A 12,469-nucleotide genomic window follows, 5' to 3' on the forward strand; every position below is an offset into this window, starting at 1 on the left:
TCTAAATAAGTCAACACACAGCCATTATGCCTAAACTGCTGGCAACAAAAGTGAGCACACCCCTAAGTGAAAATGTCCAAACTGTGCTCGACTAGCCATTTTCCCTCCCGGTGTCATGTGACTCATTAGTGTTACAAGGCCTCAAGTGTGTTGAATATGGTGTTATTGCTCTCACACTCTCTCATATTGGTCACTGGAAGTCTAACATGGCACATAATGGGAAAGAATTCTCTAAGATAAGATAAGATAAGATAGAACTTTATTAATCCCTCGGGTGGGTTCCTCTGGGAAATTCGACTTCCAAAAAAAGCACAGCACCGACCAAAGTTACAGTTACAGAACTGTTATATATACACACACACACACATATAAATACAGAGACAAATATAAATAAAATATACAAAGGGGATAAATAGAATAAATAGGAATAAAAAATAAAAATACAAGTGAATTGCACATTTCAAGTGTTGAGTCTATTGCACTGTTGACTATTTACAAAAAGTATTGCACAAGGTATTGTACAGTGAGGTGCAGAGGCACTACAGCTTAGTTGTTCCCCCCTCCTTTGTCCTCCTGTTTCCCCTCCCTCTCCCCTCCAGAGAGGAGTTAAACAGGAAACTGAAAAAAGGAATTGTTACTCTACATAAAGATGGCCTAGGCTATAAGAATATACCCAGCACCCTGAAACTGAGCTGCAGCAGTTTCAGGGTGCATACATACAGGACAGGACAGGTTCCACTCAAAACAACCCTCGCCATGGTGGACCAAAGAAGTTGGTCCACCATGGCAAAGAGCACATCAAGAGTGTGTGGTGGCAACCAGGTGGGGAGTACAAAGACAGGTGTGTCTTGCCTACAGTCAAGCATGGTGGTGGGATGTCATTTTTGGGGGCTGCATGAGTGCTGCTGGTACTGGGGAGCTACAGTTAACCATGAATGCCAACATGTACTGTGACACACTGAAGCAGAGCATGATCGTGTACTTAAACTGTATCTTGGCTGATGTCGCTAATGTGTCTATATTAACGGCAGTGCTGATTTTGTCTTTGTGTGTTAAAGATTTCCAATCAGTGAAACATGGAAACCTGCATTTTGATTCCGCCCGGTCTCTGTTTCACAGCGTGTGGCTATAATTGCCTGTGATTCCCTTCAAAGGTTATCTGAAAAGGACAGCTCTCTTTTGTTGTTTGTTTTTTGAACTCAATTTCCGATGACCAATGACACTAAAAGGTACTTTTTATTTTTTCTTTGCTAATTTTCAACCTTTGGAATACGCACTCAGTGACATGACGAGGACATTCACCCAAATTGGCCAACTTTCCACCACAGTATGACCTTTGATCCCTAAGAGGTACATCTATTTGGTGGACTCAAGTATGTAAGTGAAAAAGGCCACTTCCTAATATGTCATTTACACTTCCTGTTTAATGCACGCCACCAATACGGCATGTAATGATGTGATTTTTCATGCAATAATACAAAGAGGAGGGAAATGTTTCCTTTAACAGATATTCCCCACAGTCACTCACCTGACTCCAAATCATGTTGATGAGATAAATATACACTTTTTGTTTTGCTCGATTGTGGCACTAATCACATGTTTATCCTCATGTTCAATCAGCTGTCTGTCAAGTGATGGTGTAACTGTATCAGGGGTAAAGGCTGGACCTGCACATTTACAAAGTCAAACTCCATGTTACTTTACAGCAAGTGTGGGAGGAAACCTCTGACAAAAAAAATTTAATTTATGCAATGCAGGAATTGATGGCCCAGAGATTACAGAAGTAAATGCGAAACTGGGAAAGCCTACATGCTCTGGTAGACATAAAAGGTCAAAGAGTATAAAATTTACTGTCAGTACTGTATGTCTTAGTCACCCTCCTTACTCATAGCAAGTAAACCTAAACAAATTCAAAGTGAAACCGCCTCTGGAAAGATTTTCTTTGCAGCTGAAACACAAATCTCTCTGCAGAGATGCTCATCTGTGCGCCATCATAATGATACTAATTTGAGTCTAAAGCTGCACTCTGTGCAGTGAATAACAAAATCAAAGTGTTTGAATAATGACCTTGTCAGCTGGCAATAGAAACAAACAAGACGATACACATCTACCAGGAGTAAGGGCATCTGCTTTTCGTGCAAACAGTCAGTCGCAGCAAGCTTTTAAGCTACAAAACAGTTAATAAAGTTTATTTCAGAAAAGATTATTTCCCAGTAAATTTTTATAACGATACTAAAGTCACAATGGTTCCTAAACTTTGGGGTTGGCCCCACTGATGGGGACTTTCTCTCCCCACAGCAGGTGGAGAAAACATGGACTGAAACTAAGCAGTATAACCTGAGGGGGCTTTACTGACTTCTACTGATGAAGATCTTGTTAACCATCATTTCACATGGACATGCTTGAAATAACTACTGAGCAGCATTCGGTGCTTTACAGAAACAGATAACACACACACTCACACACGATACAATCATGTGTACATCACACACACAAACATCATGTTGTGAATTTAAACTGAAAGATAAAAAAAATAAAAGAAGCTGGTTTATCAATTAAAATGGGGGCAAAGTCAAGTTAAATGTAAAGAACAGTTCAGCAGCTAAAAAGGGAAAAGTCTTTGGCACAAATAAAAGAGCTAAATTGCCTTCTGTTGTGATTCGGCACCGTACAAATGAAATTAAACTGAACCCTTAAATTAAAAGTGTAAATTAAAATATTTTTAACAAGAAGCTATTCTGCTTTTTTTTTTTTTTTTAAATCACATGAATAGTAAAACTGTGTTTTTATTACATTTAAGAAATTTTGGAAGTAAGTTTTTTTTTTTTTTTTTAATGTTTGTGTGGAACGATTATAGAGTGCAGCAAAAATAGCTATTGGCATGTTTAGGCCGATGCTGACCAGTCACTGCAGAATTCAGCAGAATGTGTAGAAATAACTAAGAAACAGCTTTATGATCCAAATGTATGTAGTTATTTAGGGGTTTTTAGATTGAATTTATTTAGAAATTGATTTTCACTACCTCGACACTTAAAATTTCCCACCCGGAGCTCCTTTTTCCAGGTAAATTATGATCTCCATTATGAATGCTTCCCATCTGATCTAATCACTGGATTGTTTAAATGTGTGAGAATGATTTTCTAGAAGCTCAGCAGATAAACATGATGGTGGGTTACTCCACAGACCATTATGAGAACAGTCATGAGTCATTTTTCTGTTGGATCTGGAGTCGGGACACAAAGAGCTACAATAAACGGAAGCCAAGAACTGGAGGATAGAGCAGAACGACAAAGGGACATCCTGAAAGATAAGGTGCAACACTCAAGCTGAGTGCTCCTTCACTACTCTGCTGAGAGAGAAGCCTCAGGCTCGTAGTGTCACAGTGGCGACACCCATCTTATATATACGGTCTACGCTCTCATCTCTAACCCTCGGCTGCAGTGCAGCAAAACACCAGTTTAAAGAAAAACTGGTTGTGCGCTGAGAACCATGGTGTTACTCAAGAGTTGCACACAGGTATTCTTATGATTGGGTGACACTACTGACACAACCACAAAAACAAGAGAACCCTGCCACAGAGTCTGCTGCACACTGTTTCACACGCCGTCCAACCCAGACACTGTGGTAAAGGTGCTTTCAGAACATGCCTCTGACTGGCTGAAGTACGACGCCACGTGTGGCGTCTTGCAAATGGACAGGGACAGAGTTTCGAAGGCACATATGTGTGTCAAACAGAATGAAAACAGCGTAGATAAAAATCAACTAAACTTTCCCTTTCAGTGTGATCTCAATGTCAAAACAACGTAGAACCACGCAAATGCCAAAGAAGGTTACTCTGGAATGCTGCACCACAACTAAACCTTTTTTTCCAAAGATAATTTGCTGATAGAGTTTATAGTGGTCTTGTAGCAGTTTCAGTCACTCTTGCACACTTCACCCATTATGGAACTCTTACCTTTAGTTCCAAGAAACTGAAGACGCTGTGCCTATCTCAGGCTCCTCCAGTCTGCAAAATAGCACAGACTAAACAGAATGATAAGGGCACAAAGAGATTCAGTCACAACCAGCAAGCAAGCACAACCAGGGCGCACTTTCAGTATATTTGACCAGATTCATATGCTGAGTTCTTTTTTCATTTCAATAATTTAGGCTTTTACACTTTCTTGTGACATAAAGAAGCCCTACAGGAAATTTGTAAGTTGTAATCTTGACTTCCACAAAGTGAAAAACATAATAATAATAATAAAATACATCCAGCGGTTGCATTTCTCCTCTAATATTGTTGCTTCTTGAGGTAGAAACTGTGGTCATCTTGGAAAGTCTTTTGAAAATTCAAGTGGTTAATGGGATTTTTTTCATATTATTTGTTGTAAATGGACAAACATGCACATTTTGGTGCTTGCATCCACTTTTAAAAGATTGTTAGAGTAATACCCCCACAAGACTGAGGAGGGAAAGTTTAGCTGCAAAGAGTGAAACCTGATAAAACTAGACTTTTTTTAAAAAAAGAGGAAGAAATTCTCAGTTCTCTAGTGCAGCCAGTAAAGGTCATATCTCCTCCTCCTCAGCAGTACCAGCACATGTTAAATGCAAAACTGTTCAGTGCTTCATAAACGTAAACAAATCAGCATGAATGAAGTCATGTAGGTGATTACATCAGCCAGCAGGTATGACCAGGTGGAGTTTCCATAACCTGTCCTGCTACATGTGCTTCCGGTGACGCGTTTCTCTTGTTTTCTTCTGGTTATTAATCATTTTAAATGAAAACCTTTTCAAATTATTCATGTAAAATCACATTTAAGGCTTGAAATTGACCCTCAGAGACACAAATAGCACATGTAGGCTTAATACGCCTTTAAGCGCATTCCATAGTTAAAGTTTGGTAAGTATAAACACAATATACTCACCACATGGTTAAGTTCTGTGCATGTAGTTAAAGACAACCAGACAAGCACTAACAAGTCAGATTACCATGAGAATAATTTCGAGGTAGAACTGAAAGTGAGCATGCCCAGTACGTCAGTACAGGAGCCAAACCACAACAAAGCTTTCTAGGTGCAAGTTGAAGCAGGAAGTCATTCTAATACACACTTTGCAACTGACACACAGGTACGGCAAATATCTGGGTCGCCTTTCACTGTGAAACAGGTCTGATGAGCCTGTGGGGTTTGAATGTTTCCCTGTGTGCCCTCAATGTGGCAACATAATAGAATTTCCCTCCTCACAGGAATGATACAATCCCTTAAAAATACAAAGGATCTTTCTCTGATGTAAGCAAGCAAGGAATTTATTTATGTAGCACATTTCGTCATATAGTTTCAAAGTGAGATTAGTGAGATGGTAATGGCCTGATTTTAAGGCCACTGGAAGTGGAAATGTATCCAGTAAAGTCTGAAAGATTTGAACACACACACACATACTGACACAATGTTTGCACAAACCAGCTTCTTTTAAGCTTCGTTGTCTCGGTGGTATTTCTTCCACTACACCCGGCTCATTTATTTCTTATCATTTACTTAAATTGATGTGACCCCTGAGTCAGCTTGCTTCATGGATATGGCTGAATAACGTTAAGCTTAAGATAACCAACAAATCCTGTCTGTTATGCGGAAGAAAAATGAGGAGGCAAACCACTTAATCATAAGTGAAGCGTAACTTCTTGGCAGAGGTTTGTAGGCCACCAGACTGTAGAGTCTAGAAAGAGCGGAAGCCACGCTACATTTGTGGTAGAACCTCATATCGACCTGGTTTATTCCCTTACACATCTGAGCCCACATACCCCGAAGAGGGAATGACAAGAAGGAAACCAAAACTATAAGATGTGGATTTTTTGCTTCTTCTAAACCTGCACCTGTGCATGTGTCATCACACACATCTGAATACGAGGCTCAGCTCATAATCCTACACTAAACAACTTGTTCGCCTACAACAGCTTCCCCTCCCTCAACATCCTCCCACCCGGCTTCCTTCCAACCTTTCCTGCCCTGAGCTTATCTGAGCCGGCTTTACTGCTGAGCTTCACCGTGCGATGACCGCATATTCCTGGGATTGCATGATGCAACCAGGGAGCAAAATCAGCAAAGAACAAAAAAAAGCTTTTTGATGGCTTTACGGATACCATGAGGGTTACATGTGGGGAATGTGTCACCGTGTTTTTGGGACTGGCCTGACAAAGATTCGGAAAGTCAGGAAAAGGGAAAGGCACAAAGATACGAAAGCTCAAACTGAGGAGGTTTCATTTTCGGTGATATTTTTCCCAGTTCAATGAAAAGAGGCATTTGTGAAATCCGTGGGATTCAGTGAGTCATATGTTAAAGGTCACACTTTCTTTTGTTGGGAAACTATATATCCATACAGATTTAAATGAGCTGATTAGTAAAGGCAGGGGAAATCACAGACAAACACATTTTTAGAAAAGGAAATGAGTGTAACTTTGTGTCTAGACTCTTTATTTATATTCAGGTATTTCACAGTAATTGTTTACAGTGAAGAAGATCTATTTCTTCCATTTGGTGGAGAAGGACTCCTCCGTGTTTATCATGGAAAATGTTATTCTGAAGTTTGTCTATTCACACTGCGAGGTGCATACTGTATTTTGATGTTATTTTTCTCTCATGGGAACTAGCAAAACATATAAACAAGAAGATAACACAAAGCCACACAGGTTGATCACAGAGCGGTTAGTGGACGATCACAGAGGGGGAAACAAAAGAAGTCAAAAACGACTACAAACAAATAAAAATAAAAAATCAGAAAGTGGGGGGAAAAAAAAAGGGGGGGGGGGGGGTAACCCAAAATCAAAACAAACAACCAATACAAAATCAAATCTGGCAAAAAGATGACCACAAAGACAAAAGGAACAACAACAAAAACCTAAAAGACTACAAAGAGTAAAAAGTAATGACTAGAAAGCAAAAGTGGCAATAATAATGAGATTCAAAATTCTTTTTTTTAATGTGTAAAATGATCCAAGGGATGGTCACAGCAACCAAACGAAACAATACTGAAAATGCAAATAAGCACAAAAATGGCCAAAAAGTGATGATGAAAAAAAAGAGGCAAAACATAATCACAGTATTACAGCTAGGAACATAAAGTCACAATAAAAATGCAAAATAACACTAAACAGACAGAAAACTGAAAGTAACTGCGTTAAGGAGGCACCCAATCATCACACACCACTGAAAACCAGCCCTAAAGGCATAAAAATGACCACAATGACCAGAATAAATCACAATAAAAATGCAAATTGGCTACAAACAAAGGAAAAGATTGTCGTAGGCCTAATACAGAGAGACAATAAATCAGAAAACAACCTGCTAACCTCACGCGCATGCCTCTGGATGTGGGAGGAAGCCTGACTACCTGGAGAGACAGAGAACATGGAGTGTGCACTCAGAAAGGCCCCAGCCAGGCGGCAGATTTGAACCAGGGACCCCGTTACTGTGAGGCAACAGTGCTAACCACTGCACCCCTCGCAAGAAGGTTAAAAAAAAATGACCACATTATAATTTTTCAGGATTTAAATATATCAGAGAGTGTTACATATCATGGCCAAAATACAATATTTTATTTTCATATTTTCAAAAGACCAAAAAGTAGTTTAACTGATTAACACCAATGCGACCACAGAGTCTCCAACACCGCTACTTGAAGTGATCCTACCAAAAAAAAAAAAAAAAAAGAAAAAAAAAGAAGTGATCCTACACACAAATATTTGTGCTATAATTAAGTCTGAGTTTGGTTTTTATTCCTGTTTCATTGGGAAATACGAAGAACCGGTGTCTTTATGTAAGCTGAGTCTCACATAAAGACACTGATTCAGTGTCTTTAGAGTCGGGGATGGTACCTATAGATGAGCTTCCTGTCTTTGCACACCGGATATCATAACCAAGAGCTTCTTTTGGAGAATCTCGTTATGAATAATCGAAAAGAGGTGGGTGAGTGAGAGGGAGGAACTGTAGACAGTATGCATGCATTTGACAGTGTGTGTGTGTGTGTGTGTGTGTGTGTGTGTGTGTGTGTGTGTGTGTGTGTGTGTGTGTGTGTGTGTGTGTCATGTGGGTGCATATGATAATGGTGAAAATGATATCATCCGGCAACATCTTGCGGTTGGTTTGTGTTTGCATGTTGGAATGAAAAAGTCAAAGCCAGACACGGAGGTGCAATTTCACTGCTGATTTCACACATGACATGCACACACTTTCTGCTGCGTTAATATTCAGCGTCACAGCACTCCAGTCCTTTCAGGTTTATAAGATACACACATTCACAATCCCCCCGATGACACACTGGTGGCTCCCCCTTCCACACTACCGAAGTGATAATCAAGCATCAAGAATATATTACTGAGCAACTTGGCCCAAAAACAAAACAAAAAAAACTAACCATACAATACACAAAATGACCACAGAGTCAAAAGGATCACAAAAAGGAACACACAAAATCCGATACATAGAAGAGACAAAATAAAACAAACATGCAAAAAAAAAACTAAAAAAAAAGAAAATCAAGAAAACATTAAAAAAATGACATTTAATCAAACAGAGACAAAACTAACAACAAAAATGTGAAATATTCGCACAAAATGGCCAAAGAGACAAACAAAACCAACACACGCAGCAACAAAAGAAACACAAAATAACACAAAGTCAGAAAAAAATGACCAAAAAAGATGGAAAATAACCCACACGAGACAAAAATGAGAAAAAAAGAATGGAATAAAAAATAATGGAATATTGTTACAAAAAGAAACGCAATGACTAAAGAGAGACAAGCAAGACAACATGCTCACCATCATAACAACACAAAACAGACATGCAAAATAACCAGGAAGAGATGGGAAAAGATCAAATGTTACTGGAAACAACACAAAACAACCAACAAGTAGATTTGTTTTATTTTTATTTTATTTTGATGTTTTATTTTTACTTTGAATTTGATTCAATTTTATTAATAAAGCACCAAATCACAACAGTCGCCTCAAAGAGCTTTATATAGGAAGGTAGACCCTACAATAATACATACAGAGAAAAACCCAACATTCATTTTGCAGACTGGGTTTACTCGCTTCACAACAGTTTTTATTATAGAAAATTTTTAGTTTTAGTTGTAATTTGTATTACATCCAGCCTTAGTTTTAGTCTCCCTGCATATGAAGGACATGTGTTGGAGGCAAAGCTCAAAAAGAAATTAGTGCAGGTATGACAATAGGTAATAAAAAAGCAGAACTGATTGTGTTGGTTCACAGTCGGCATCCAAACTCTGACTAAACATCATCCTGCATTTCCATTTTATTCTAGTTAGTTGTTTTTTTTTTTGTGAAATGTCTTTTTTTTTTTACTTCAGTTTTAGTTTTGTTTTAGTCAGCTATAATAACCTTGTCACAAAGTCGGAAAAAAAACAAATATAGATAAGATTAACTAGATACATACACAGCAACAAAAAACCCAAAATCATGATGACCTAAGGTCACCACAGAAATATCTAATATAACAAGAGAAAAGTAACCGCAAAAGACATGAGACACAAAATGACTGCAATGTGACAAAAATCGAGCACCAAAAAAAGATCCCAAACCGCAAATGCACCCACACAAAAAACCTAAATGACTACAAAACAAATACGAATACAAAGAAAGTTCTGTTTGGGACGGGGCGGCAACTGTTCAGCAGATTTGGTGTCAAAGGCGATCAGCTGTAATGAAAAGGTGGTTCTAAAAATCTGACGTCCACCTGAAATCCACTGATGGGCTTTGCATGAAAATCATCGGAGCCACTTTACTAAAGGCTACAAAGAATTTGGATTCTCTATACAGTTTCTAAATCTTCGGCCAAATGTGGCTATCTTTTTAATAAGCTCTACTTGAAACATCTTTGGGATCTCCCACAACAACCAGGCACAACAACTATTTGGGTACTTTAGCAGTAGCTCATTGCACCGACCCCAGGGGCCAAGCCACTAATTTTTGCCTCCTGTAAATTTAGTCGGCGTGGCAAGCAACCCAAACTCTTACTGATATGAGTTCATTTTAGATGATTTTAGTTACATTTCAATAGGCCTAAGCTGCTGGGGGCTTCCCATGAGACACCGAGTGGCTCTTCTTGACTCACATTTTTTCACTCTTTGAGTTTTTATCCGCCACTCTGCATTTAATTAGTAGTAATTATTAATCTAAAGTCTTCCTCCCCTCACCCTTCAATGGGCCACGGCAGATGGCTTACCCTTCCTGACCCTGGCTCTGCTGGAGGGAGTTTTTCCTTGCCAAAGTCACCGAATGCTTGCTCGGGGTTGTCTGCTTGCTGGGGTTTTCTGCCTATTACTGTGGGGGCTTCACCTTACAATCTAAAGTGATTTGGTGTTATACAAACTGAATTGAACTGATTAGCATTTAAGCTCTGTAATTTGTTTTAAAGAGATGATGGAGTGCTAAAGCATAAGCTAATGCGAGCAACCTTAGCCAATAAAAACAAGATTATGTGTCAATTAATTTTAAGCTGGCAAACACTGTGCAATTTTTGACCCATTTTGAGCCGATTTTTCAGTCGTGCGACCGTTTTGGGGATTCGCCTTAATTGTGTGTTGTGCATCGTGTAATATATGTGGGGTAACGAGAAGCGACCTCACAACCAGCTCCCGATCATCAGTCGTTTGGTCATAAGAAAATCAAACCTGTTTGAAATCCTGTCGGCCGTCGTGAGGGTGTCACCGCAGCTTCTCACACTGCGCACGTGCAGACAGAAATGAAAGTGGAAAGATGGAGTAGCGCGGCAGTGCGGCATGTGAACTTTGTCAAGCTCATCTGAGCCTTTTTGATGTGGCCTCACAAAATGATCACGACCGCACCAACCGTGAAAATAGTTGGATGGACGTTGCTGCTCAATCACAGCTGCATGATCAATGTTTTTCATTAGCAATTTAGCAAAGTTGATGGTGGTGGTGTGTGTCTGTGTGAGTGAAAGACAGAGAGGGAGAGCGAGAGACAGATTTTGTGTTATAAGCTTCATGTTATGGATGCACAGTGTGACTCAGGTCACATCAGAGCATCGAGCTGTATAGTGTGAGACGATGCATCGTGACCTGCGAACTTCTCACCCCTGAAATTCAATCATACAGTTTGACCAGGAGCTGAATAATGCGACTGAAAGAAATAGCACAGTGTATGCACAGCTTAAATTGCTCCAAAAGGCAGCGAGAGCACAAATGTGGTCAAGGTGTCTAGTTCAGTGACTTCAAGAGTGAGTTTTTTCTTCTGCTTTTTAAAATAAATTCTCATACAGTTATTATCATGTCTTTAGTCCTGTCTTCCTTCTCTCACCCCAACCAATCACAGCAGATGGCCCCGCCCCTCCCTGAGCCTGGTTCTGCTGGAGGTTTCTTCCTGTTAAAAGGGAGTTTTTCCTTCCCACTGTCACCAAAGTGTTTGCTCGTACTATGTATTATTGGAAGGTTGACCTTAGAATACAAAGTGCCTTGAAATGCGCTGTATGAATACAATTGAAGAGAATTATCACGTAAAATTGACTCTGAGAACAAAATATTTCAGCATGTGAATCTGTGGGGATTTACCTACTTTTGCAGCTAGTGGCCATTAGAGGAACTGCACCTTTGGTGTTTCCACTTTTGCCTCGCGGGTTTCTACTTTTATGTTTTTTGTTAAGTTTTTTTTATGATACTGACTAAACAATGTGATCACTCATAATGTGCAGTTTATCAAAAACACAGAAGATGGCTTCAAACGAGACAAATCCTCACTGCTTCTTTAAAACCGTGTTGTGACAAAACAAACAGCAATCGGGACAGTACAAGGGAAACCAGACAAGTGTTTAAGAAAAACACAGCCAAATGAAAACAGAACTCGCTGGACATTTGAGGCATGTACACTGGATAAAAAGCCCACACTTGGCCGTTATGTCTCAAACAAAGAAAGTCAGTTGAGAAAGTGAAATGGGAACAGCAAGACAAAGAAGGAGAAGTGTAAAAAGATGCTTTGTGGAGTGTCTTGAACTGAGTTGCATCACCTTTCAGTTCTGAAAGAGAAAGTAGAGAGCTGCCAAGTTTTTTTTTTCTTTCTCTGCTTCAGTTTTCTTTTTTTAAACTGAGGTAATTTCAGAAACAAATGCTGTGTTAACACCATATGTCAAGGAAAAAAAGAGAAAGTCTTCCAAAACCCCAGAAGATACTTCATGTATGACATATAGAAATGGATTACTTAAACGTCTGTTTCACTTTATAATCCAGGTGTTTTGTTTGTAGTGTATCTACTTTCAAATTTCTACACACTTAAATGACTTGTGAAAATTCCTTTTGAACTTTCATCACATATGACGTTTTGTATGTGCCTCTCATCATGGTTATACTTCAGTTGCTGAACTTTCGCTCATGCTGTAAAGATAAAGAAGTAAAATAACACTTCAGCGCGCCACCTATATTTAGCATTTATGGATTTATAGCAGACTGTAAAAGAGTT

This window comes from Astatotilapia calliptera, chromosome 11 (genome assembly GCF_900246225.1).
Source record: "Astatotilapia calliptera chromosome 11, fAstCal1.2, whole genome shotgun sequence".
NCBI lineage: Eukaryota > Metazoa > Chordata > Actinopteri > Cichliformes > Cichlidae > Astatotilapia > Astatotilapia calliptera.